The sequence below is a fragment of the Ovis canadensis genome, chromosome 19, assembly GCF_042477335.2.
Source record: "Ovis canadensis isolate MfBH-ARS-UI-01 breed Bighorn chromosome 19, ARS-UI_OviCan_v2, whole genome shotgun sequence".
Lineage (NCBI taxonomy): Eukaryota > Metazoa > Chordata > Mammalia > Artiodactyla > Bovidae > Ovis > Ovis canadensis.
The window spans coordinates 54,950,758-54,977,745 of record NC_091263.1 but is presented as its reverse complement, the minus strand read 5'-3'; the positions used below and the strand labels follow the sequence as shown (position 1 = coordinate 54,977,745).

Below are 26,988 nucleotides of genomic sequence, written 5' to 3'. Positions count from 1 at the left end.
ATATTTTCAGCAAGGTAGCATACTGACATAAAAATCACATAAAGTACCAAATGACTAGTCCTCTCCCAAGAGCACATCTTATCAGGGATGGGAAATAGCTAAGAAGGAATGCTGTAAGTGTATAAGGGTTTCGAAGGATGCACACCGAGGAAAGGAGGACATCTTTTATAATCCCACCCACGTTCTTTTCTGAACGGGTGTCATAAGGCGCTTCCACACACCCTGTGATTTGAAGGAACCACCTCCATTCACGTACCTCTGCCTTTCACACAGACACCTAGTTGAGCCCACAAATTATAGTGCTCCCAAATGGCAGCTCTGTTCTTCCAGGTATACAGGCCAAACACCCTGGAGCTCATCAGCACATCCTTTCAGCCTGACCTTCAGGAGATTAACAAAATCCAATCATTTCTCGCCAACTCCACCTCTACCTCCCACATCAAGCCACCACCATGTCTTGGCTATGCCTGCAATAATTCTCTAACAATCTCAGCTTCTGCCTGTGCTCATGCACTGTCTCTTTTCACTCAAAAGCCTCCTAACACCTAAGTCAGATTACAACTCTGGTCAAAAACAGCCTGTACCTGCTCATCTCACCCAGAGCAAAACCCTACGAGGCCCTTGCTGCTGTGGTCCCCAGCCATCTCTCCCGGCTTTTCTCCACTACTCCCCACCCCGACCCCTTGCACTCTTCCCTCCAGCCTCACGTGCATCCAAGTTTTCCTCCAATAGGCGTGGCATGTTTCTACCTCAAGAGTTTTGCACTTGCTGCTTCCTCTGCCAAGGATACTTTTCCTCTGGGGAGCCATGTGGCTGCTCCCTTAAGACAGTCAAGATGGCCCTGAGATGCACTGGCAGATGCGCTGCACTCCCTATCAAAGCACACAAGCCAGCCCCCACCTCCACCCTGCCACCCTACCCTGCTGGATCGTTCTTCATGGCACTGTCACTACCCGACATCATCTCATCACCTTATCTCTCTCCCTCCCCCACCCCTCCTTCCTTCCTGCAATCACTATCTGTCCCCCAACAGAATATGAACTACATCAGAATGAGGACATGCTCTACTCTGTTCATGTCTGTGCCTAGAATAGGGTCAGGCCCAGAGCGGGTGCTCCAACTGATTTGATTAAAACTCGATGATGGCAGAGAAGCGCCCCATGATGCAGAAGGAAGAAACTGTGGCATCTACAAAATACAGCTGCTTTGCTTGAGTGGCTTGAGCTAGTTCTCCCATAACAGTGGGTGATAGAGGTCTAAGCACATAATGATAGTGCTGGGGTGACAGGAAGTGAAAGACTTTTACTCTTGGAAGAAAGCCAGATTTGATCATATGATAGATTTGCTCAATGGCATTTAGGTTTTATGGCTATAAAGCAATATTCTTATTTCTTAAACTCTTTTCTAAGAAAAAATAAATAAAACAGAAAACCTTTGATCTGTCAGTCTGAAACTGCACTCCTGAAACAAAACATTTTACACTTCATTTTTGATAACACAAGGTTTATTAAAAGGTAGCTATTACGTTACTGCAGAGTCAACTGTATACATGCAAAGATTTAGCATGCTGTCAAAAGGTTTCCTCATTGGAAGTGATAGCTACTCCTAAGCCAGTGATGGTTTTGAGCATTTCATTTATCCAGTTTAACCTGTAAAAGAAACTGGTTACACCAAGCTAGCTCAAGGCAGGTAGGAGGAGCCAATGGAAGCAACTTGGAATCCAGAGTTTGAGATCTGACTCTGTCACTCACCAGTCTGACTGAACCTTCATCTTTTCATCCACAAAGCACTGATCACTGGATTACCTACCTTGCCCACTGCATCTTTCACTACCTTAAAGTGTGCATTTGGAGGGTCACCCAAGACAGGACTGGGGGTTGGGGACCCCATGTATTTGGCTCACCAGGATGAGCAGAGCACCCGACACATGACAGGCACCTATGTGCAGATGAGGAAACAGTATCAGTAGTTAAGCAACTTGCTCCAAGCCCCCAGTTATCAGGTGCCAGAGTCAAGACCTGATCGTCTGACTCCAAGTCCATGCTCTTCACCAGTATGTACTGAATACTGTGCAGTACATCCACGTAAATTTATCACTCAATATGTGCGCAGTAATGTTGGTGCTTCTCTTTTTGCTCAAGGAAAAGCTGCTTTAGCACTCTATCACCCTTAATTTTTTTCCCTCAAAAAGAAAATCAATGCCTGGGAACAAAGGGAAGTCTAACAATGAGACAAGAGGGCAGTCAGGCAAAGGTAAGCAGGCCTCGTTTCAAGTTGCTTGTTGTTGCTGTTTTTTAATATTCTTTTACACCTTGTTTATTTTTTAATTAATTATTTTATTTTTGGCTGTGCTGAATCTCTGTTGCTGTGCACAGGTTTTCTCTAGTTGTGGTGCACCGGCCTCTTACTGCTGTGGTTTCTCTTGCTGTGGAACATGGGCCTTCATGTGCAAAGGTTCAGTAGTTGCGTCCAGTGGGCTCCAGCGCACAAGCTCAATAGTTGTGGTGCATGGACTTAGCTACCCTGTGGCATGTGGAATCATCCCAGACTAGAGATGGAACCTGTGTCCCCTGCATTGTCAGGCAGATTCTTAACCACTGGACCACCACGGAAGTCCTCATTTCAAATCCTAATTCCTCACACTGACCTTTCCGGCATTCCTCCAGTGAGTGTCTGAACTGTGTCGTCATAACCTGGAAGGCAGTTCTGCCACCAGGAAGGCCAATGAGAACATTCTGACAACTCACTGGTTAGTAACCCAAGGACTATTAAAATCTCTTTTCAGTTTCTCTGCCTTTTCAGGGCAAACATGTAGACTTCAGTAGTTATGACCATTAGCTGGCCTGATTCACAAGCAGTTCCTAATTAAGTAGGACTATTGAACACTGTGAGATATGAAATCTCTTGCTGCTAAATTGCACACAGGCCAAAAGCAATGAAAATCTGTTTAGATATCCACAGTGCGTTATATTTGGGGACCAGCAGTTATGAGACACTGAGACCAATCATCATTAAGACATCCCTGTCTTGGCTGCCAGAGAATGAAGGTCCCCACACAGAGCTACCTGCCCAGATAATGGTCAAGAGGCTGATGAGGCATTAACGAGTCTATGAATCAAAGTTCACCTAACAAACAATGCCTCCAAAGGCCTTGGCTTCTAGTTATTTCTGTTTGACTGTATCTTGGAACTAACTGTGGAACAAGATGACTGTGTTTAGATGTCTTCATTAGTGGCCTATCCTTAAACATCCCAACCTCATTTCTTTCTCAGAAAAATGAATAAAGAGGTTCTAAGTTATACTCCAGTATTCTTGCCTGGAGGATCCCATGAGCAGAGGAGCCTGGCGGGCTGCAGCCGATGGGGTCACAAAGAGTTGGACATGACTGAGCGATACAAGGTTATATTAAACACAAGGGTTATATTAAAAAAAAGTCCAGATACTAAAAAAAGGCAACTGTATTCATTCCTTTGCACTAAATGTATTTGTTTCTGTGATTCTTTCTCTGGGAAAACTTAAGTGTATATTATCAGGAGTTACTAGTTGGTAGTTACCAACTAGGGCTGAGTTACTGGTCAGCCCTTATTATATACTAGGCACCATGCTGGGAGCTTTGCATATGTCAACTGAGTTACAGAGCCTGAGGTGGCCCCAAAAAGCCTTCTGTGCCTGGTCATTTCCTTGCTGTGTGTTCTCACAGCACCAAGTGCCTCTCTGTCACTAGTGAAATTGAAAATGTTAGTTGCTCTGTCGTGTCCGACTTTTTGCGACCCCATGGACTACAGCCCACCAGGCTCCTCTGTCTATGGAATTCACCAGGCCAGGCAAGAACACTGGAGTGGGTTTCCATTCCCTTCTCCAAAGGACTTTCCTGATCCAGGGATCAAACCCAGGTCTTCCACATTGCAGGCAGATTCTTTACTGTCTGAGCCACCAGGGAAGCAAGCCTATCATAAACTCCTTTGTGTGATTATTTTACATCTCTCTCTTGAACTGAACTATATGTTCACCAACACTGTGTTTATTTTTGTTCCCCGTTATAACCCCAGCATCAAACACAGCACCCAGCACACAGCTGGTGTTCAATAAATATTCAACAAACAAGTGATGGAAGCACATAAAGGTTACGACACCTCCCAGGTTGATAGAGCCCGTAGGTAGCAGAGTCAGGATTTGAACTCAGCCTCCAGAGACGACTTCCCTGGTGGCTCAGATGGTAAAGTGTCTGTCTACAGTGCGAGAGACCCGGGTTCAATCCCTGGGTTGGGAAGATCCCCTGGAGAAGGAAATGGCAATCCACTCCAGTATACTGCCTGGAAAATGCCATGGACAGAGGAGCCTGGAAGGCTATAGTCCATGGGGTCGCAGAGAGTCGGACACGACTGAGTGACTTCACCCCAGAGACCAGCACATGGTCTCTTGGGGCTGGGCAGGTTTTTGCATCAAAACACATCAAACAAGGAACAAACAAGAGCAACTATCACTATCACCACAGTCTGTACAAACATAAGAAGGCAAAAGAGGGTTTCTCTATGGTTATTGAGGTATATTACTCATTCAGCAATACATAAATTGTGAACTTCCTGATGTTCAAGCTGGTTTTAGAAAAGGCAGAGGAACCAGAGATCAAATTGCCAACATCCGCTGGATCATGGAAAAAGGAAGAGAGTTCCAGAAAAACATCTATTTCTGCTTTATTGACTATGCCAAAGCCTTTGACTGTGTGGATCACAAGAAACTGTGGAAAATTCTGAAAGAGATGGGAATACCAGACCACCTGACCTGCCTCTTGAGAACTCTGTATGCAGGTTAGGAAGCAACAGTTAGAACTGGACATGGAACAACCGACTGGTTCCAAATAGGAAAAGGAGTATGTCAAGGCTGCATATTGTCACCCTGCTTATTTAACTTATATGCAGAGTACATCATGAGAAACGCTGGACTGGAAGAAACACAAGCTGGAATCAAGATTGCCGGGAGAAATATCTATAACCTCAGATATGCAGATGACACCACCCTTATGGGAGAAAGTGAAGAGGAACTAAAAAGCCTCTTGATGAAAGGGAAAGTGGAGAGTGAAAAAGTTGGCTTAAAGCTCAACATTCAGAAAACAAAGATCATGGCATCTGGTCCCATCACTTCATGGGAAATAGATGGGGAAACAGTAAGAAACAGTGTCAGACTTTATTTTTGGGGGCTCCAAAATCACTGCAGATGGTGACTGCAGCCATGAAATTAAAAGACACGTACTCCTAGGAAGAAAAGTTATGACCAACCTAGATAGCATATTCAAAAGCAGAGACATTACTTTGCCAACTAAGGTCTGTCTAGTCAAGGCTATGGTTTTTCCAGTAGTTATGTATGGATGTGAGAGTTGGACTGTGAAGAAGGCTGAGCGCTGAAGAATTGATGCTTTTGAACTATGGTGTTGGAGAAGACTCTTGAGAGTCCCTTGGACTGCAAGGAGATCCAACCAGTCCATTCTGAAGGAGATCAACCCTTGGATTTCTTTGGAAGGAATGATGCTAAAGCTGAAATTCTAGTACTTTGGCCACCTCATATGAAGAGTTGACTCATTGGAAAAGACTCTGATGCTGGGAGGGATTGGAGGGAGGAGGAGAAGGGGACAACAGAAGATGAGATGGCTGGATGGCATCACTGACTCGATGGACGTGAGTCTGAGTGAACTTTAGGAGTTGGTGATGGACAGGGAGGCCTGGCATGCTGCAATTCATGGGGTCGCAAAGAGTCAGACACGACTGAGCGACTGAACTCACTCACTCACAGACTCATTATAGAATGAACAGGCTTCCCAGGTGGCATAGTTGTTAAAGAATCAGCCTGCCAACACAGGAGATACAAGTTCAATCTCTGGGTTGGGAAGATCCCCTGGAGAACAAAATGGCAACCACTCCAGTATTCTTGCTGGGATAAATTCATGAACAGAGGAGTCTGGTGTGCTATAGTCCATAGGGTCACAGAGTTGGATATGACTAAGTACGAAGCATGAACAAATAGAATAACATTAGTGAGCACAAAAATAAATTAGAAAAGTTTTAAAGTACAGTAAAATCATGACCAATCTTTCCTTAGGGTCTCTCTTCACTTCCTATTCATATTGATTCAAGTTTATTATTATTATTAATATTATTATAACTGAACACTTAGGACCCAAAGGATGCTGACCAGTGGAAAATGCCAAATTCTTAGTACTCCAACAAGCAAACCTAACTGACAATAATTTTCTTACTTGGCTCATAGGAGAAAATAAAAGCGCATCCCTGAGCTGGTACCTGGCACATAATAAGGATGCTATTATTGTTGATATCATTTATTCTTATTTATTTGTTCTCTTGTGATGACTGGCAGCTAGGAGCCTGAGCTTTGGAGTTAGTCAGACGTGGACATAGAAACTCATGTTACTGTGAGGCATTGGCCAAGTTATGTAACCTCAATATTTCCTCATCCATAAAATAAAGATGATAACGCTATCTATTCTTTAAGTGCTTGGCATAGAATCTGGCACAGATCGGTACCACCAATGGTACCTATTTTCATCATCTTCTCATTATCAATATTTAGCCAGGTGTGAGCAGGAAGAGTTTCACCTTAGTCATGTGAGTAAAACTTCCAGAAAGACAACTTCCATGCTGGACTCAGCCCACTCCATTTATCCTGCTAGAAAACAGCCACCTTACAGCTGGTTTTTCCCCCTTCTTTTCTCCTTAAAATTCAGTTCTGATTTTTCTATATCCCAATAAAGCTTTATAAATAAATATGAGGAAAAAAAGAGTCTTGCCTTGGAATCTGGAAATCTGACCTTTGATACTTATCTTGTAAATGCAAAGTTGTAGGTTATAGGTTTCATTTCCAGTGTTTCTCCACCCCACCCCCCACCAGTGGTTCCATCTTTCCCTCAGTGGTCCTCCTAGTCTCAACAAAGCATGAAACATACATTCGCCACAACCCGGTCAGGGATATCCAGGCTGGAGACTGTTAGAGCAGGGGCTCCCCACAGGAGCTCGCCAATGCATCTAATACACAGTTGTTTACACTTCTTACCATGCTATCTAAGGCCCAACATTATTCAGTCCAAACAACTTTGTGCTTGCCACCAGGGCTAAAAAGTGCTCTTTTCCTTAAGAACAGCAATTCAATCCAGTAGACTCGTGGGGCATATGCCAACATACCCTCTCCCTTCACATGTGAATTTCTGCTGGCTATTCTGTGGCAAAACTATCTAGTCATTGATTCACAAGTAATTACTGAGTGCTTGTTCCAGGTGCTGGGGATACATGAGAAAGAATGGTGATTTCATGTAGCCCACATCCTAGAAGGGACACAATAATTAAAGTAAATATGTAAAAAAAATACACAGTCACAATCGGAAAACAGTAGAAAACAAGGTAACCAACCTTAGGTTGGAAGAGAAATAGCTGAAGCCCGGTGGAAACTAGGAGTCTACCAGGTAAGGAGAAAGCACTGTGTTGAGAGAGAACCTGGCAAAATAGTGGCACTGAAACTTGATCCAGAAGGATGGTGTACAGAGAGCAAGAGAGCAGTGAATCAAGAGGTAGAGAAACAGGCAGAGACCAGCTACTTGGTGGGAAAAAAAATGAGAAGGATGACGGTAGCTAGAAAAGGAAGGGTGACGATAGAAAAGGAAAGAAGCCCTATTCTAAAAATATTCCTAAGATAAAACAGAGACACTCTGCCAATAGAATGGGGTTGGGGGGCGGGGAGGGCATGGTGAGGGTGAGGCAGGCACCCAGAAAGACTCCTAGGTTTGTGGCCTGCATAAACAGATGAGCACAGGTGCCGTTTATTAACCTACGAATTTATTCCTCAAAATACCTTGGAATAGTTGAAAGGAGATGATGAGGGGACAACCACATAAAATCGCATACAACTCAGAGGAAAAGGCTGGACTGGTCATTGCGGCTTGTGAGAAAGAAGAAAGTCTGTGAAGAAGAGGGCTTGGGAGCACTGAATAAAGAGAAAGACAATGCGCCTTAACATGAGAAACGCATGGATAAAACTGTAGCAGAATTCCATAAGCTCAGAGCCAGGGATTTTTCTCCAGGACGAAGATCATCTCCCAAACAGCCAAATGACCCTATACAACATACCATTGTATAGTCATGTTAGAATCTTATCAGCTGCACAAAATCAGTTGTATAATATCATTAGTCCCCTCCTTCCAACCAAAAAATGCTGGCAAAGATAAAAGGAAACATTGAGGAAAATTCTTGGATTTCTTTACAAAAACAATATTTACAACAGGTAAATGGCCCATCAGTTTTTCTACTGTTTCTCAAACATTTCTAAGTGAAATCCCCAGAATAACAAAAGAGAATGATCCTAGAGTCCTGGCAGGGTACAGTCTTATGCTTCCCTCTCCAAACGAAAACAATTTTTAAACACTAGTGTGGTACTTTAAAAATTCATTCAAGTTGTGCATACCATTGCATAATATATATGAATTTATATACATATATGATACATATATCCATGTAATACTTTTAATATATATGTTTAATTTTCCCAAATATTTAAGTAAAAATAATGTGCTATGAATGTGCCTCAATTAGCCTACGACATTGGGGAATGCCCTTGTCCAGAGCTTTGCATGCAGTGTAGAACTCATTATCTAAGTTGAGAACCATGAAATTAATCTGAGATGGACTAAAGAGGTTTTTCCTTGGAGCAGGGACTAGAGTCATGACCTCTGGAAGTCACTCTTCATTTCCCCTAATCCTATAATACATATTAACAATAATATTAACATTAAAATCACACTCAGTGGTTTTTAAATTCAGTCACAAGAAGGTAGTCACTATGGTACATGGTAGGGTACATGTACTTCAGGGAAGGTACCACTTTAAAGATGTGGAAACTGAGACACAGAGTGGTAACTTCACTCTCCTAAAGAGGAACAGCCCAAGAGTGCTGGCATCATAATTAGAACCCAGACAATCCTAGTCTATGCATAACTACTATTGATTTCCCTGCTATTTATTTTTAGTATACTCTTCTTGCTACTCTCAGGCTTCCCAGGTGGCTCAGTGGTATAGAATCTGCCTACCAATGCAGGAGATGCAGGAGACACAAGTTCAATCCCTGGGTCAAGAAGATCCCCTGGAATAGGAAATAGCAACCCACTCCAGTGTTCTTGCCTAGAGAATTCCATGGACAGAGGAGCCTGGTGGGCTACAGTCCATGAGGTTGGAAAGAGTCAGACATGACTGAGTGCAGGCACTTCCTACTTTCACCAGTGGTTTATAGTTGGTGATAGTCAAAAGCAAAAACTAAAAGGCATGCTTCAAAACTGGAAAAAAAAAAAAGCTTTATCTTCCCAAAACATAATTTTATTTAACTGAAAAAAATATGTGTGCAAATTGGACATTTTGGGTACATAAAGTCAAGTGCTACTGATTAAGTAAATGAGTGATGAATCATAATATCAACACTAGTCATTAAATAAAATTGCATTTAAATTAGATTTGCCAGATAGTTTATAGTACAAAAAAATATATAATGAGCGAACTTTAAGGAAAGCTTCCAATAATTTTATTCTTAAAACCTATATAATAATGGACTCTCTGGGACTATTTTATACAATGACTGCAAATAGAAAATGGGAGAGCAAACGCCACGATGCTTTCTGTTTCTCTCAACATTCCTCTAGAGTGGCATCTTTTAAGCAACATGAGACAGGATTTAATTCACCCAAGAGAGGTCACCTTGCTTGAGGGGTAGGTTCCTTCTGTCTAAATTCAGTTTACTCAACCAAATGTACCACAGAACGGAAAGCGGGGCATATTCCTGTCCTGAAATTCTTCCTATATTAAATAAAATTGCCTTACTTTTGTAGCAAATGAGCCATGAGATACAATGCCAGAAATTGATCTGGAAGAGTGAGTACATATTCTGAAAAAGCATGTCTGTATATTTTGTAATAAAAAGTCCCTGGACAGCCCTGAATACCACAGAAGCTGTAAGAGGGCATAGGAATGCAAATAGGGACAAAAAGACTGAATGCATTGTCACTGAAAGAGACATTTATTCTTCTACAAACATATACACTGACCGATTGCTAATTTTATCTGATGCGTGGTTCTCAAGTGCCTCAGTGAAATGTCACTGCCCTGGAGCTTCATTACTCCCCCAGTACAATTTTCTGTTATTTCCTTCCTAGAACTTTTCAAAATTGTTTCCTCTTTTTTGCTAATTATCTATGACCCCTTTATCTGCCAGGTGCCTTGTCATATCAGCAGTGCCTAGCTCAGTGCCTGGCACCCAGCAAGAAATTCTAAAAAAAATATTTGCTGAATGAACAAAATAAGCCATGAATGGCAAGCACAAAACAACATTCCTTTGAGTTCATTCTTACAAACCAGATTCTATTTCATTTCATTCAATATTTTTATTTACTGGCTGTCTTCTGAAATCACTCTAGGTTCTCATTAATAGGGAAAAACTGATTCTATCTTCGGGGGGGGGGGGCGCGAAAAACTTTCAGTCACTTGCTCCAAAGGTCTTTTAAAATGATGTTGTAGTATAAATTGGTTCGAAAGCAAGGTCCAACATTTTATTACCTCCAGATTTATTCAGAAAAGCTGAAGGCCTGTGATAAGGCTCATTAAATCGCTGAAGGGCCTATATTCACATGCCTTTCACACAAAAGGTCTCAACTTAATGCCAGGTAATTACTGTTCATTTTCCCCTGGTTATTTCTATTTCCTGAAGATTCCCAGGGAAGCTGGCCTTAGTGGACACTCCCTGCAGTTTCACACGTGAGCACAGTAAGAAGGGTCATGTTTACCAGAGGATCTTCCTGAAGCTGCATCTAAGGAAGGAAAGATGACACTGACTCTAGGGACCAGAATTTAAACACAGATCATCTATATGTCACCCTCCTTCCAGAATCAAGGCCAAGAGAGACAAGTTTCTGGCATACCAAGTGGCTTCTGTCTACATCTTAAATATATCACTTTTTACAGTACACATATCCTCTTCCACATATATAGGATCGTAGATGTGGCCTCTAGCTCCAGCTCTCTTGTTGCTGTTTGGTTGCTAAGTCATGTCTGACTCTTTGCAACCCCAAGAACTGTAGCCTAGCAGGTTCCTATGCCCATGGGATTTCCTAGGCAAGAATACTAGAGTCAGTTGCCATTTACTTCTCCAGGGGATCTTCCCAACCCAGGGATTGAACCCACGTCTCTTGCATCTCCTGCATTAGCAGGCAGGTTCTCTACCACTGAGCCACCAGCTAAGCTTTATGGTAAATATAATCCTAGTGCCATTGGACCCATCAGTGGTACCAAGACATTCAAATTTCACTATGTGAGAACCAGCCCAATAGACAGTGAACACTGAAATTTTTTTTAAAAAATCCAATTTTGGGCATTTTCATTTCAGTTTGACAGGGAAAAGTGAGATAGCTCTTAGAGGTCACTGAAGCCACCAACCCCGAACTATACATGCTTTTATATTTAGTCAGTTGTTGGCTCTAATTCACCTATCCCCACTACAATGATTCAACCTACAAACTTCTCTCTCGGCTTTCCTCACTTCAGCAGTGTCCATGGATGATGAGCCAGGTCATTCATGAGAGTCCAGCTTCTTAAAAATACTACCCACAATCCAGGGAATTCTAGGAAGGGCAATGACTGGGTACAGAGTGAAATGTCAATAAATACTGTTCATTATAATTGTTGCTGTTCTTACCAAGAACAGCACCCCATTTTCCAAAATACTTTCTTTATTTGTGCCTACAATGCCACAAAGATTTTCTGATGAGGCTTAATACTTTGCTCTTTTTTTTAAACTTGAAGCACAATGATTACAAATATAGACTTTGAATTCAAAGAGCCTTGGACTTGAATTTCTACTCAACTTAATTTTTGACTGGTTATTCTACTTCTGTATATAGCTAAAGAAAGACACACATGGGTTCTATGTGTTAGACAAATGAAAATCAATGGAAACAATAAAATAATCTTCTATTTAACAAGTCTCTCCATTTGTTTTTCAAAATCTCCAGCCTATTGAATGTGCCTCAGCCTCCACTCTTTCCCTCTTCAAACTTCAGCACCTCCTTCTCCAGCTTCTCACTGCACTGGGCTGTGAGAACACAAACAGTTTTCTGGTACAAACATCCTCAGAGTTCTGCCACAAACACAGATGCCTGTGAAAATTACACAAAACTTCCCAGTGAGAAGCAGCAAAACAAGGTCGATTTCTTACATGGCTCCTTAGCTACAAGAGCTAGTTAGGTATAATAGCCAAGAGCGTAATCTCTGAACTCAAATAACCTGGGTTCGATTCTCTGCTCTGTTACCAGGATGAGAAAGATGGCTTTATCACAGAGCATGTCACATCAGTTCACCATGTAGAAATAGGGTTGATAATAATATCAAGTTCAATGGGCTGTTACATGGATTAAATAAGATTATTACAGGTTATTCTGTAAAACCCTTAGTAATGGTATCTCTTATATAGGAGACAGTCAATAAACATTATTATATTTAGACACATCTTGGGTATGTGGCTTCCAGAAGTCTGTTTATCTTAGATGGTCGCTATAGAAAGGCAATATATAGATTAAGTCCTCCAAAGGAGTAAACGTTAGCATATTTGAACTTGGAGTCTTGATCTTAAAAGGTTACAGAGAATTCTTAATTCACAACAAATCAGGAATCACAGGAAAGGGAATACATACTCCCTTGGCTTTCCCAGCAAGCCAATTCTACCTAAAATGTCAGGAGACCTTTCTCATTTCCAGAGATGTTTCTGGAAATACCAACTGCTAATTGGTTTTCAAGATTCATTCCTCAAAAGTGACATTTTTTCAACATTTTTTAAACTAGTAAGATGTTAATATGATTTGTTAAGAGGATAACCAAAATACATTGGAAAAAACAGGAAGTGCCTGCTTCTTTTTCCTGCCCCACCCTCACATTATGCTTGTTCCCTTAATGGTAGAAGATGGATACTCTTCAGCCAAGTAAAAGGAAAAAAAAAAGTGAATAATGTAGTACCACTAGGATCTAGTTCCTTGAGCCCCCAGCCCATTCCTGACAGGTTCACAATTCAGAGCATGGATAACTACGTGGACAGAACAGAAAAGTTAGGAAGGCAGGGGGTGAAAAATTAGAATCATACCACTGAAGAGAGATAAATCATACTCTCTTCTACACAGCAAACAACATAGTACACAGACATATCAAGTCTGGGTTTGGGTGACTGCTGGAACAAAATGTGTTTTGAGATCAGAACTGTATATTTGAAACCCACTGGCATAACACTGGCCTATGTGTCTGAGTTCAGCAGTAAAAGGTCAAAATTCCCTGTGTCTAGGACTGTCCATCAAGCTAACCAGGGCAGAGCCTGGAGGAGGGCATGGCAACCCACTCCAGTCTTCTTGTCTAAAGAATCCCATGGACAGAGGAGCCTGGTGGGCTATGGTCCGTGTGATCACAGACAACGGAAATGACTTAGCATGCACGCACAGCCAGGGCAGAGAGGCTTTCTGTGAATGTTCCATCTCTCTTCAAACCCCACCATCCTTCAGTTAACAGAGGGCAGTTAATGCACATATATGATAACATTGTGGTAAATATTTACCAACTGCTGAGGGACAGGGAGATGCTCATACTGTAGTGTTTGCCAATTTCCACGGTGTAAACACATTCACCATGTCTGATATCACCACAGGAAGGTGAAAAGAGATGCATACAGTCAGCTCTGACAAATAGGTACAAGCAGATTTCAACAATGCCTAAACTGTGCTTTAAGGGATGAAAACCTCACTGACAAAGATCCTTTTCAGGTATACGTGGTTGATGTCAAAGCAGCTTTTATATGGCAAATTATCAGAGTTCAAGTATTATTTAAGTACTGGAAATGGAAAGATAATTTCTAATCCATTTTCTATCTGAATGAAATGTTAACTTCTATCATCCATCTGTGCACTTCCTCTTCTAGTAAATGTGATTTTTTAAAACTTTCTTTTCTCTTTTCAGCTCTGCATCTGCTAGTGTTTTCCATTTGCCAGCTCCCAACATGTCCCCAATTACTTCTTTTTTATTTTATAGCCTACATGCTGATGTTCCATCAGTTACAACTGCTGGGTTCCACTGAGCATTAACAGTCTGCAGTGCCTCTAGGAGGGTACATAATTCACTAAGTATACCAAGCCTCTTTTTCTCCAAAGAGTATTGTTTAATATAAATACAGTGTGAGGTTAATGTAGTCCCAAAGAAAGGTTTTTTTCCCTTAGAAGCATCAAAAATGGGAGGACAAAAAAAAAAAAAAGCATGATTCATAGAAGACTGGTTTATACACTAGAATAAGAAATCACATGAATTTAAGAAGTATTATTTCAACTGGCATATTTTTACTGAACAAAAAGCAAAAAATTAATTGAATATATGAATAAGTTGATATTTTAACCTATTCAATCAAAATATTTTTGCCATAAGAAAAGGAAGCTGAAACTACCCCATGTTAGGCATACAAATGCTTGAAAACAATAGATCTCCAAAATTATTTTAGTCAAAAATGAAGTAAAATGAAAGATCAAGAAAAAAATTGTTTTTAATTTGACTTCTCTTATAAATACACAATCATCATCCATAAAAAGTTCCTGAATAACCTAATAGATTACCTGTAAATTTCCAAGTATGTAGGAGGAACCCAAAAGCAAATGCCTCAAAAATAATAAAAAGCAAACCACTTTACTCTAATAGTGACTTCAAACAGGTACTATTTTCCAAAGTTTTATAAAAACTCCTTCTGGCAAACACCTACCTTTTATTTAAGAGGTGAACAAAGAAAAAATCAGGTTTAACTCTTCAAAACTATTTAGCTTTAGACCAGAGTTGTACAAAGTAAGAATGGCAGAGCAGCTTGCACTTAGGTGGTGGGGTGGAGAAGAGTGGGGAGGAACGGGAGGAGGTGTTATCTTTGAAAGGCATTTTAAAGATAATAACAGCAATATTTAATATTTACGGAATATCAAGCAACACTTCCCAGGGGACAGTGTTAAAGAACACTGATAAAGAACTTGGCTCTCATTGCATGAGACATAAGAGATGAGGGTTCAATCTCTGGGTGGGGTTAGAAAGATTCCATGGAAAAGGAAGTGGCAACCCACTCTGGTATTCCTGCCATGGACAGAGGAGTCTGGCAGCTACAGTCCATAGGATCACAAAGAGTCAGACACGACTGAAGCGATGCAGCACACATGCAAGCAACACAGTAAGCCTCAACATACATAATCTTCTCCCGTATCCACACTACTACAAAACAAGTATTACTAATCTCATTTCACAGATTAAGTAACTAGAGAGAGTTACTGCTCACAATTTTAAGTAAATGACCAAAGTCTAGAGCTTATCCAAGTCTTATCCTCAGTGGGAAAAGGCAGGGGTGAAGTCCATGTTGGTTGAAGGCATCAGTCACTTGCTTTCATGCTGCAACTTCTAATTTCCAGACATGGTGTTAGCAACCAAAATTTCACCTTTAAAACTTGTTAGAAAGATGCTATTTCTACAGGATAGGCTCAGAGGCCAGACTACTGCTCCCCCACCCACTTCCTGTTCACCCCATCCATCCATTTGCTGCCGTTCCACAATGTGTAAGTGGCAGAGCTAAAATTCAAACTTAATTATGTTTGACTCAAAAGGAGCAAAAATTTTAACATTTCAGGCCAAATGTATTTTGCTTCTCAAGAGGAAAACAAGAGTAGTGATTAGATCAAGATTTCAAGTCTGTGAATGTGTCCAGAAAAAAATAATAAGTCATTATCTCCAGTTCCTTCCATGCCTACCCTGTGATTTTCAGCAACTACTAATTGTCTGCGAAGTTCTTGCAGATGCCCATTCTCCGAGATCAGAAATCTTCCTGGACCTTGCCTCGGAATAAGCCTCCCCATTTTGGATAGACATGCCAGACTCATCTCGTAACCCAGTTGTTCTCAAAAGATGACCCCTAGAACATTAGCAGTAGCATCACTGGAGAACTTGTCAGAAAAGCAAATGTTCAGGCCCTACCCCAGACCTACTGAACCAGAAATTCTAGAGAGGAGGTCCATATCTGTGTTTTAAGAAGCCTACCAGATGATTCTGATGCCACTCAAGCTTGAAAACCAGTGACTTAAGAAATTTGTATAGAAGTCTCTGTGGGCCCATGAAAATAGCAGCTTGGCAGCCCAACCTCCACCCTCTGCTCACAGCTAAGCTCACAAATCAGGGCTAGACAGATGTTCCTCAGGAAACCTACCAAGCTCCCAACCCCAGAATATTCTCTGAGCTTCCCTTTCATAGTGTAGCACTGCATAATTAAACGCTTATTTATGTTTAATGTCAGTCTCTCCAACAAAACAGTAAGCTCCAAGAGGACCACTGTGTCTTCACAGCATAACCTTGCGGCTTAGCATACAGTAAGTGCTCAATAAGGACTTTATAAACAAATAAACTATTAAAGTTTGCAATGGTCAGAGAGTGGAATGCAGCATCCATGACACATGAGAGTCTCACAGTTACATTTTCATGTATTCTTCAGTCAAATATTTATCAGGCATCTACTTTGGTCAGACACAATCCTAGATACGAAGGCCAACAGTGAATAAGACAGAAATCAATGACTAAAAAACAAAGAAGTTGTCTTTATGCCTGCTGGGTCTTTTTTCTAGTTGGGGGAGATAGGCAGTAAAACAAAGTAAACTACGAAAAAATACTGCATTTTAGGTGGTGATGAGTAATGTAGAAGACGGAATTGAGAAGGGGGATGGGGCAGTCCTGAGGCAGGGAGTGAGGGAGGCTGAAACTTGAATGAAGTGGTCAGAGTAAGCGCTGGAGGAGTCATATAAGTAAAGATCACCCACATGTTCATCAACAGATGAATGGATGAAGAATATGCGACCTGATGTGTGTGTGTGTGTGTGTGTCTGCACGCACACATGAATAACAATACTGCTCAGCCACAAAACAGAACGAAATTTAGCCATTTGCAGCAACATGAATGGACTTGGAGGGCATCGTGCTGAGTGAGATAAATCAGACAGAGAAAGGCAAATGCTGCATGACATCATTTATATGTGGAATCTAAAAATACAACCAACTAGTGAATATAACAAAAAAGCAGACACACATATATAGAATACTCTAATGGTTACCACTGGGGAGGGGGACAATACAGGAGGAGGGAATAAGAGGTACAAACTATGAGGTATAAAATAAACCGTGGGATATACTGTACAACACAGGGAATATAACCAATATTTTATAATAATTATAAATGAAAAATAACTAGAAGAAATGAGAATCATACTATTATATATCTGTAATATATATAATATTGCATAGCTACTTCAATAAAAATATATTTTAAAAAATCTCAAGAAGGTAAAGAAGCAAGTTCTATACTACAAGTACCTGGGAATATGGCATAGGGCTGAAGGCACGCAGGCAAAGCATCCTTGAAAGGTTGGAAGAACAGCAAAGAGCCTGGATGAGTGATCAGGGGGTAAGTAGGAAGAGATGAGGCAAGAGAACTCCCAGGGTAGGGGCAGGTGATGGGGAACAACAGCGTAGGCAACTGCTACGACTATCGTTTCTTCTCTGGAAGAGAAGACTTTATCCAACTTTATAAGTGAGACAGGCATCTCAAACTTTTAAATAGCAAAGAAAATATAAGGTTAATAGGCAAATAACATGCCAGGAAGGTATATTTGCAATAATCACAATAGGCAAAGGACTATTTAACCTAACAATCACCTGACTTCTGTGTTGAGACTCAGCGGAAAAAAGGAAAGTAAGAAGCAGAAAGACCAGATAGGAGTTAATCCAAGTGAGAGGTGCTGGGAGCTTGGCCCCAAAGCAGTGGTAGAGTGGTAAGGAGTAGTTGCATGGTGGACAGAAGACTAGACACTGCCAAGGCCATGTATATTTTGTTCAGCCACCTAACTGTGAGTCAGGACATAGTTAAATTCCCAGAAGGAATATGTTATATAAAAGATCTGTATAAATGAGATAGGCATCTCAAACTTTTAAATTGCAAAGAAAATATAAGGTTAATAGGCAAATAACATGCCAGGAAGGTATATTTACAATAATCACAATAGGCAAAGGACTATTTAACCTAACAATCTGAGTAGAAAATGGAGCCCCTGGACAGTTATGTCTCCCACAATGAAATATGAAGTTTTCTCAAGAACACCTCGGAGAAGGCAATAGCACCCGACTCTAGTACTCTTGCCTGGAAAATCCCACAGATGAAGGGGCCTGGTAGGCTGCGAAGAGTCAGACATGACTGAGAGACTTCACTTTCACTTTTCACTTTCATGCATTGGAGACGGAAATGGCAACCCACTCCAGTGGTCTTGCCTGGAGAATCCCAGGGATGCAGGGCGGGAGGTGCCCTGGTGGGCTGCTGTCTATGGGGTCGCACAGAGTCAGACACGACTGAAGCGACTTAGCAGCAGCAGCAGCAAGAACACCTCTTCAGACACAGACACAAGAACAGACTTTTGAACAGAGAGGAAGAAGAAGAGGTTGGGTTGAATTGAGAAAGTAGCACTGAAACATATGCATTACCTTATGTGAAATAGATAGCTAGTAGGAAGTTGTTGGAGAAGGCAATGGCACCCCACTCCAGTATTCTTGCCTGGAAAATCCCATGGGCAGAGGAGCCTGGTGAGCTGCAGTCCATGAGGTCACGAAGAGTCGGATAAGACGGAGCGACTTCACTTTCCCTTTTCCCTTTCATACATTGGAGAAGGAAATGGCAACCTACTCCAGTGTTCTTGCCTGGAGAATCTCAGGGACGGGGAAGCCTAGTTGGCTGCCGTCTATGGGGTCGCACAGAGTCGGACACGACTGAAGCGACTTAGCAGCAGCAGCAGCAGCAGCAGGAAGTTGTTACGTAACACAGGAAGCCTAACCTGGTGTTCTGTAACAACCTAAAGAGGTGGGATGGGGTGGGGGGTGGGAGGGAGGTTCAAAAGGGAAGGGACATGTGTATACTTATGGCTGATTCACATTGTTCCATAACAGAAACCAATACAACATTGTAAAGAATTATCCACCAATTAGAAATATTTTCAAAAATTATATACTAAAAAGAGATACATACGTATAACTGAATCACTGTGCTATACACTTGAAACTAACATGACATTGTAAATCCACTATATGTCAATAAAACAAATAAAATAAATTTTTTAAAATCTTTTTATATTTTCAACTTAGGTCTACACATAGAAGGCACAGTTGGTTGGTTTTAAAAAATGCTTTGGTAATAAGAAATATTAAAAATATGTATAAGAAATGACACATCAAAGTTGTGTGACCAGGCACTGTATTTTGTTGTTGTTGTTGTTGTTGTTGTTGCCCACACTACATAGCATGGGAGATCCTAGTTCCCTGACCAGGGATTGAACACATGCACCTGCAGTGGAAGCTTGGAGTGCCAGCCACTGAACTGCTGGGGAGTCCCCTGTATTTTGAATTCACTTATTCAAGTATTTAGTGAATACTTTCTATGGACAAGATGCTAGCTATACTAGAAATAAAGGATTCACAAAGACTCACATCATTAATTTTTTAAATCTGGTAAGAAAAATCAGTAAACAAAAACTTTTAATGCAAAGAAATAATGCACAGAAAAAAACAATCATTAGAAAAGAAAAGGGAATAAACCCCACTGAAAAATAGAAACTGTCTAAGACCTATTTGTTAAACTTAAGATTCACAGAGGACAGTGTGACGCCAGAGAATAAATGAAAAAATCTACAATTTTGAACTGAAACGGTCATGGTTACTTGCTAGGCTCATTACAACATCTTCAATCCTCTATTTCCTCAATCACAATGAAAGATAAAAGTAAATATCTCTTAAATTCACCAGGAGGGTTAACTTATGTAATTTAACACAATTCAAAGCAGAGAGTTGGGATTCAATAAAGGTAAGCATACTCCCCTAATTTTTTCTTACTCTAAACTGCAATTACTTATAGATGATGGCTTCTCTAGAGCTCAAATATGCCTCCCATTATTCTGTAAGCTATGTGTGCCTCAAGAGGCTGTCCCATTCACAGTGCAGTAAGTGGGCCTGTCCTAGCTGGGTGTTCTCTTTATGAGCCAAAGAACTGATGATCCCAAACCAGCAGCAGTCATTATTGGCGACTCCTTTAGTTTGTTGATTTCAAGCCCTGCACTACTGGGATTTTAACTGACATTTTAAGATTGAAAACAGTAATAAACTCTGCAGGCTGTCAAAAAGGGAAACTTACCTTATGGAAAAAAAAAGGTTTTATATATATATATATATATTTTTTTTTTAATTGTCAATGTTTATTCTGGAAGATTCAAGGCTATCTACTACCTGTTTTTCCTCCTCTCCAACGCTTAACTCGAAAGTCATTCAAAAGGTTTCCTGGCATACATAAGTATGGGCTCTGTACAAGATTCCTACCTGAAATCTATTCTCACATAGGAAAAATGTCTAGCTCCTAACTGTGACCTACATAAATTCAATGGTGCAAATGTAAGGAGGTCAAGTGAGGCCCTGCTGGATTGTATATGTCACCTCCCACAAGCTGATCTGCAATTCTCTTAGAGCCTCACTGTCTTCAATAACTGTGAATAAACAACATCCTTGAATCTAAAAAGATGATGACACTGTACAATCAAAGTATTGATCTTGGATAGTACCTGCTGCCTTTGTAATTTCTAGAAGTGTTCTGTGTCTTTATCTATAACACAGCAGTCCCGATCTCAGATGCAGACATAGAGACAAACATTCAAACCATGTGATCCTTGCATTAGAGGCTGCCAATAATAAAATCATTTTGTTTGTCAATAACGAGGAAATCAGGTGACTTGCAGCATCTAAACACAGGCATAGTCTTTTCCAGCTTGGTTTGTGTTCTGGTTTCACACAACCTGAAATAATAAGAGTGTGCAACTGTTTGGTGATGGGATTAAATGCATGGAAATGAAAGACTTCAAATGAATGAGAACCTCAGAGTGTGTTTGAGCTTGGGAATCAATAAGCCAGATTCCCCCAATGAACTGGCTACACTCTGAAGATGGAGCCCACAAAAAATGCTAAATTCACTTTTTCACAACATAGGGGTCAATTTGATTAATAATCTTTCTGCTGCCTTAAAATCATTTGTGAACACCTGGACCAAAAAATAAATAAATAAAAAGGCAAGAGCAAAATCTCTGAAGCTTAGAGAACCTGCATAGGAGGGGAAAGAATTGAACCTTGGATATCTGAGCTACTATATGCGCTTCCATTTCATCAAAATGCTGCAAAAGTAATCAGGGTAATAAGTATGAAAAATGTTATACTTCTTGGAAAACCAGTGCTTTAGATGTTCGGTAAATGATACCTTGCTTCCGAATTTCCTTAGCAGCTTTGAATTCTTAATCATTCACTTATCCATTTAATCATTCAGAAAAAGTTTATATCTTTACTTTTATTCTTTCTGATTGCATGGTAATACCTTCTTACTGTAAAATATTCAAATGAAACAGTATTGCATAAAGGAGAAAGTGTAAGTCTCTAGAAATACCAGAAACATGTATATTTGTTAATTACTACTTTCCAGCTCTATGGAGAGGTGTCATGAGATTGCAAAAGCACATTAAACAACACTCCAGTCCTAAAAAAAAGAAAACACACAATTTAGTAAGAGAGATGGTAACTAGAAAAATAAAAATACAGTATAAGAAGCAATGCAAGCCGTAAGAAAGGCACAAAGAAATGCTACAGGAAGTCAGACAAGGAAGAAATTTCTTCTAGCAAAGTATGGCCAAGGAAAGATTCTTCCTTTGTAAAAAAAGATCTTGTTTCTGCCACTTCCTATAACTCCAAGTGTCATGTTCCTTTTGAGTCCTGCTGCTCTATGCTAGACTTCCTAAACTAAGATCTAAGAGCTTTAGCATAACATTGTCAGACCCGCTTTCCTACTATTTCCCTACAGATTCAGCAATTCTGAATTCACTGTGTACCCCCAAGCAAGGCAAACATGAAAGAAAATCATTTGCTTATCAGTCACTTTCCATTACCACTGTGCACAGGAATTGCAGAAAATATAAAAACAGATGATTGGAAAAGGATAAATGTTAAGTTCCTCTTGCCCCTTTAAAAAAAAAAATGGGCAAAATAAAGAAAACTTAAGCTAAAAAGAGGCACACAAGCACAGGAGTACTCCACACACACTTACCGCTTAGTCCATAAAAGCTAGACAGGAGTGCATAGGAAAAAAGTGAGTTTGAAATATATAAAAGCTGTGGCTGTATAAAAACACAAATTTTTATTACTGCCTCAATATAGGCAGTAACAGTCAAATAAAAGAATCAGGAGGCCAAAGGTCATAGAAATTTAGTCTCTGATGAGCTGAGAGATCTAGAATGAGACACTTAAGCCTCTGGCTATCACAATTCTCATCATTAAAACAAAAGTAATGATGCTAGCCTTCTATAAGGCCCAAATGAATCATATATTTGAAGTTATTTTATAAAAAGACTGCATGAAGTATTTCATAAAACACACAAAACAAGGTTCAGGTACTTAGCCTCAGTTCCAATGAAAGACTGGAAGACTCAGGACATAAATCTGGATTTTCCAAATGACCGGTCCCTAATTGCCACTTCCACTGACCCTTAGAAGTGGGAAGGACTTAAATAATTCAATAAATAAAAACAAGACCTCCTCAAGGACAAGGACACATCATATCCCCTGCCTCCCCCCAGCATCTACACAGTGCCTGGTGCAGAATGAGTACTCAGGACTCCTGTCCTTTAGCAGCTACTAATTGCTTCACTTTTAGTGGACATCAGCATTGGTAAGTTGCACAATCTCAGGGACAAAGTCACACAGGCAGAAAAGCATGCTGGTCACATCCATCTTGGGTCGTCACTTACACATTTCCCTTCCTGGGCACACTCAAGTGAAGGTCGTAAGCAAACTGTCGGCACTAAAAGACACTGTTAGGAAACAGTGACGTCACTGAACACTCCCAGCCTTGCTCAGGATGGTATGGCTGGGTGCTGGACCTCTGAGGCTGCCCAGGCACCAAGCATCTCCACGAGCTTGGAGAGGAGCAGCCCAATCTTGGCCTTTCTTCTCGTCATCTGGTGAAACACGGAGTGAATAAGAAGTCCCCTCTGCCAGGAGCCCCCAGCAACATCCTGACAGCTCTGAAATAAACAGATTTCTTTGAAAAACAGATATAAGACAGGCCTGAGAAAGGATTCTTTATAGGTTATTGGTGTGATATTGATAAAGAGCTTTGCACAACTCAGTCTTCCTTCATTGGTATCAGAGCAGCATGAACAGGAGGACTGCACAGGGTACAACCTAGAACAGGTACTAAAGTATTCCCCAGAAAAGGAACACAGTGAAAAAAAAATACAGAAACTTCTTCAAGAAGGGAATTAGGTTGAAAGGAAAAAAAAAAAATTTATGAGACAATGAGGTGGGGAGTAGGGGTGCAAACTTGGGAACATAAGTCAGTAAAATTCCTTTATGTAAGAAGGAGTCGACACTTAGAGGGCTTTCATTGAGCTAGGTGTGGAGGCCAGGTGCTACAATCTGTCACCATCCTCCAAAAGCAGTACTGCTCAAATCCATTACATCACTTGATTGCTGAAGGGATACCGAATGATTAGTATGCCTAGACCACTGACATGCGTCTTGGTCAAGCCCTGCTTTGGATCACCAGTTCATTTCATTACAAAAGGGCAGGCTTTTTTTTTTTTTTTTCCCAGCCCTCCTCCCATCCCCAGTGTCTTTGCTTCCCTTACGCTATTCACACATGGACAATTCAATTACTAATATTTACTAAACACCTGTTATATTTCAAGCTCTGGAAAGGGAGAGATGAGCACAGCACAATTTTGACCCCAGAGGAATAAATGTTCTAGAAAACTAAGCTAATATAAAGCAGAAGGATGGGAACTCTAAGGAGAGAAATGTATAAATACAAATAAGGGGATGAAGATTGGGGGCCAGGAAAAGTTTCATAGGGGGTGTGACATTTATGTCTACATCTGACAGCTCAGTGGTAAAGAATCCACCTGTCAAGCAGGAGACGCAGGTTCCACCCCTTGGCTGGAAGATCCCCTGGAGGAGGAAACGGCAACCCACTCCAGTATTCTTGCCTGAAAAATCCCATGGACGAAGAGCCTGGAGGGCTACAGTACAAATGGTTCAAAGTGTCAGACACAACCAAGCCACTAAGCCCACACACAACAAGATTAGCAGGAGCTGACTAGGTACAAAAGAAAAGTAGAACTCAAAGCTGAAAAACGAATGAACACAGGCATGAAAGGCTATGAGGAACTGGTATTCTCAGAAAATGGCAAGGTTCCCAGTGGTCACATTACAGGCAATGTGCTGTGGAGTGACAGGAAATGAGGCTAGAGACATAGGTCAGAGCCAAAAATTGGAAAGACTTTGGCTGCCATGCCAGAGGGATGGGATTTTACCCTGGAAGTACTGGTGAGCTACCAAGGGTTTTAAGGTGGAAGAAGAAGACACACAGTCAGGTCTGTGTTTGGTAAAAACACTCACTCAGCCAATGTAAAAATCAATGGATGGGGAGTGGGAGGTGAAGGTGGGAACTGCAAGGGTTTCAGAATGAGAAGAGAAAATAGACAAATGGGGACATGTCGTAGATAACAGCAATGGAACTTGATGGCTACTGTGCCTAGTGATAAAGAGGGAAGAGCTTCTCTGCCTTAATTAATTCTTACTCAGCCTTTATATGAGATCAAATGACACACTTCCCAAAGGAAGCTGTGCAAGTCCAAGCAAATAAAGTCCATATCATGGTCCATGATATGTTCTAAAAGTACACTGGACTTTTCTTCCACAGCCACATTACTTCAGTTTGTAATGCTATATTTGTGCAACAAGTCAGATTAATGTCTATATCAGACTAGGAGTCTCTTGACGGTCTATCTTTTAAAACAAACCCCCCAAATTATTTATTTATTTATTGGCTGTGCTGGGTCATCGATGAGGCGTGCGGACTCTCTGATTGTGGCGAGCAGGGGCTTCTCCTGATTGCAGCATGCAGGCTTCTCGTTGTGGTGGCTTCTCTTAGTGTGGAGCACAGGATCTAGGTGCATAAGCTTCAACAGTCGTACCATGAATGCTCATGAGTTGTGGCACACAGACTTAGTTGCTCTGTGGCACAGGTAATCTTCCCAGACCAGGGACTGAACCAGTGTCCTTCGCACTGCAAGCCAGATTCTTAACTACTAAGCCACCCAGGGAAGCCTTTGATGGCCTATCTTATCCATGCATCCGCAGCACCTAGCACGGTGTCTGGCTTAGAGTACGAACTCAAAAATATTTATTGAGAGCAATGGTTGAGGGAAGGCAGTTAAGGATCACACAAAGGCTTCTATACTGCAAAACAATGCAGATAGTGAAGCCATTAATTAAGGCAGTACTGGAAAAGATGAAAGAGGGGAAAATGGGGAAAAGAAAATGAATTCCAGCTTAAACATGGTAAGAATTGCAGATGGAGGTTTACAATAGCTTTGAACTCAGGAGAGTCAATTTAGAGATTAGAGATTTAGATACCTATGTGGCTAAAGGGATGGTGGTCACAGCTTTACCCAGATTGGGTATATAATTTCAAAAAAGAAGAGAATAAAAGATGGAACCCTAGAGAAAGCGACATTTAGAATCAGCTAAGCATGCCAGCAAAAACACTAGGAGAGAAAAGTCAGCTAAGCAGGCAAAGAACCCAGGGACACTGTAAGAGATAAAGTGAGGCAGAGATGAAGAAAGATAAGATGTTAAGGAAGGAAGATCAGAATTGCCAAGGAGCTGGGAGTTGGCTGTTGTTCAGTGGCTAAGTTGTGTCTGACTCTTTGTGACCCCAAGGACTGCAGCACGCCAAGCTTCCCGTTCCTTCACTATCTCCCAGAGTTTACTCAAACTTGGGTCCACTGAGTCGGTGATGCCATCCAATCACCTCATCCTATGTCGCCCCCTCCTCCTTCTGCTCTCACTCTTTCTCAGCATCAGGGTCTTTCCGAGTGAGTCAACTCTTCGCATCAGGTTGCCAAAATATTGGAGCTTCAGCTTCAGCATCAGTCCTTCCAATGAATATTCAGGGTTGATGTCTTTTCGGATTGACTGGCTGGATCTCCTTGCTGTCCAAGGGTCTCTCAAGAGTCTTTTCCAGCACCACAATTCAAAAGCATCAATTCTCTAGCGTTTTTCTTTATGGTCCAACTGTATCATCCATACATGACTACTGGAAGAAAAAACCAACCATAGCGTTGACTATACAGTCCTTTGTTGGCAAAATGATGTCTCTGCTTTTGAATATGCTCTCTAACTTTGTCATAGCTTTCCTTCCAAGGAGGAAGCATCTTTTAATTTCATGGCTGCATTCACCATCCACAGTGATTTTGAAACCCAAGAAAATAAAATCTGTCACTGCTTCTACTTTTTCCCCATCTATTTTCTATGAAGTGATGGGACTGGATGTGATAATCTTAGTTTTTTAAACACTGAGTTTCAAACTAGTTTTCTCCTCTTTCACCTTCAAGAGGCTCGTTAGTTCCTCTTCAGTTTCTGCCATTAGTGGTATCATCTGCTTACCTGAGATTGTTGATATTTCTCCTGGCAATCCTGATTCCAGCTTGGAAGTTGGCTAGGAGGCCTAATGAAGAGAAAGGCTCTGTGATTTAGGTAATGATGCTTACTTCCAAAGCAAAAGATTTCTGGACTTCCAAAGAAAGGCTCAAAGAACCAATGATGGGAGTAGTATGTGTGAAGAGGAAGAAAATAAAATACAAGCAAGAGAAAGGGAAAAATTCCTTCTTTTACTCATTCAATAAGTAGTTGTTGAGCTCCTACTATGAGCTAAGTATTCTACACTGGAGGTGCATCAGTAAACAAGACATGATGGTCTGTGGGGCCAGAGAATTTAAGAAGTGAC

The 26,988-nt window shown here is 41.0% G+C and overlaps 1 protein-coding gene across 15 annotated transcripts in view; it reads right to left on the bottom strand.

Moving 5' to 3' along the window:
• The window catches only part of FHIT (fragile histidine triad diadenosine triphosphatase), a 1,561,686-nt gene that overhangs the window by 1,410,834 nt on the left and 123,864 nt on the right, over nucleotides 1-26,988 (bottom strand). Inside the window, exon 1 of one of the 15 annotated variants that reach the window (XM_069560465.1) lies at nucleotides 18,606-18,926. The exons of 13 other annotated variants lie outside the window; for them this stretch is intronic. The gene's annotated coding sequence lies outside the window, so the exon portion shown is untranslated. Of the gene's footprint in view, nucleotides 1-18,605; nucleotides 18,927-26,988 lie in introns of those variants that run through there. One more of the 15 variants, XM_069560469.1, reaches the window with a different exon arrangement.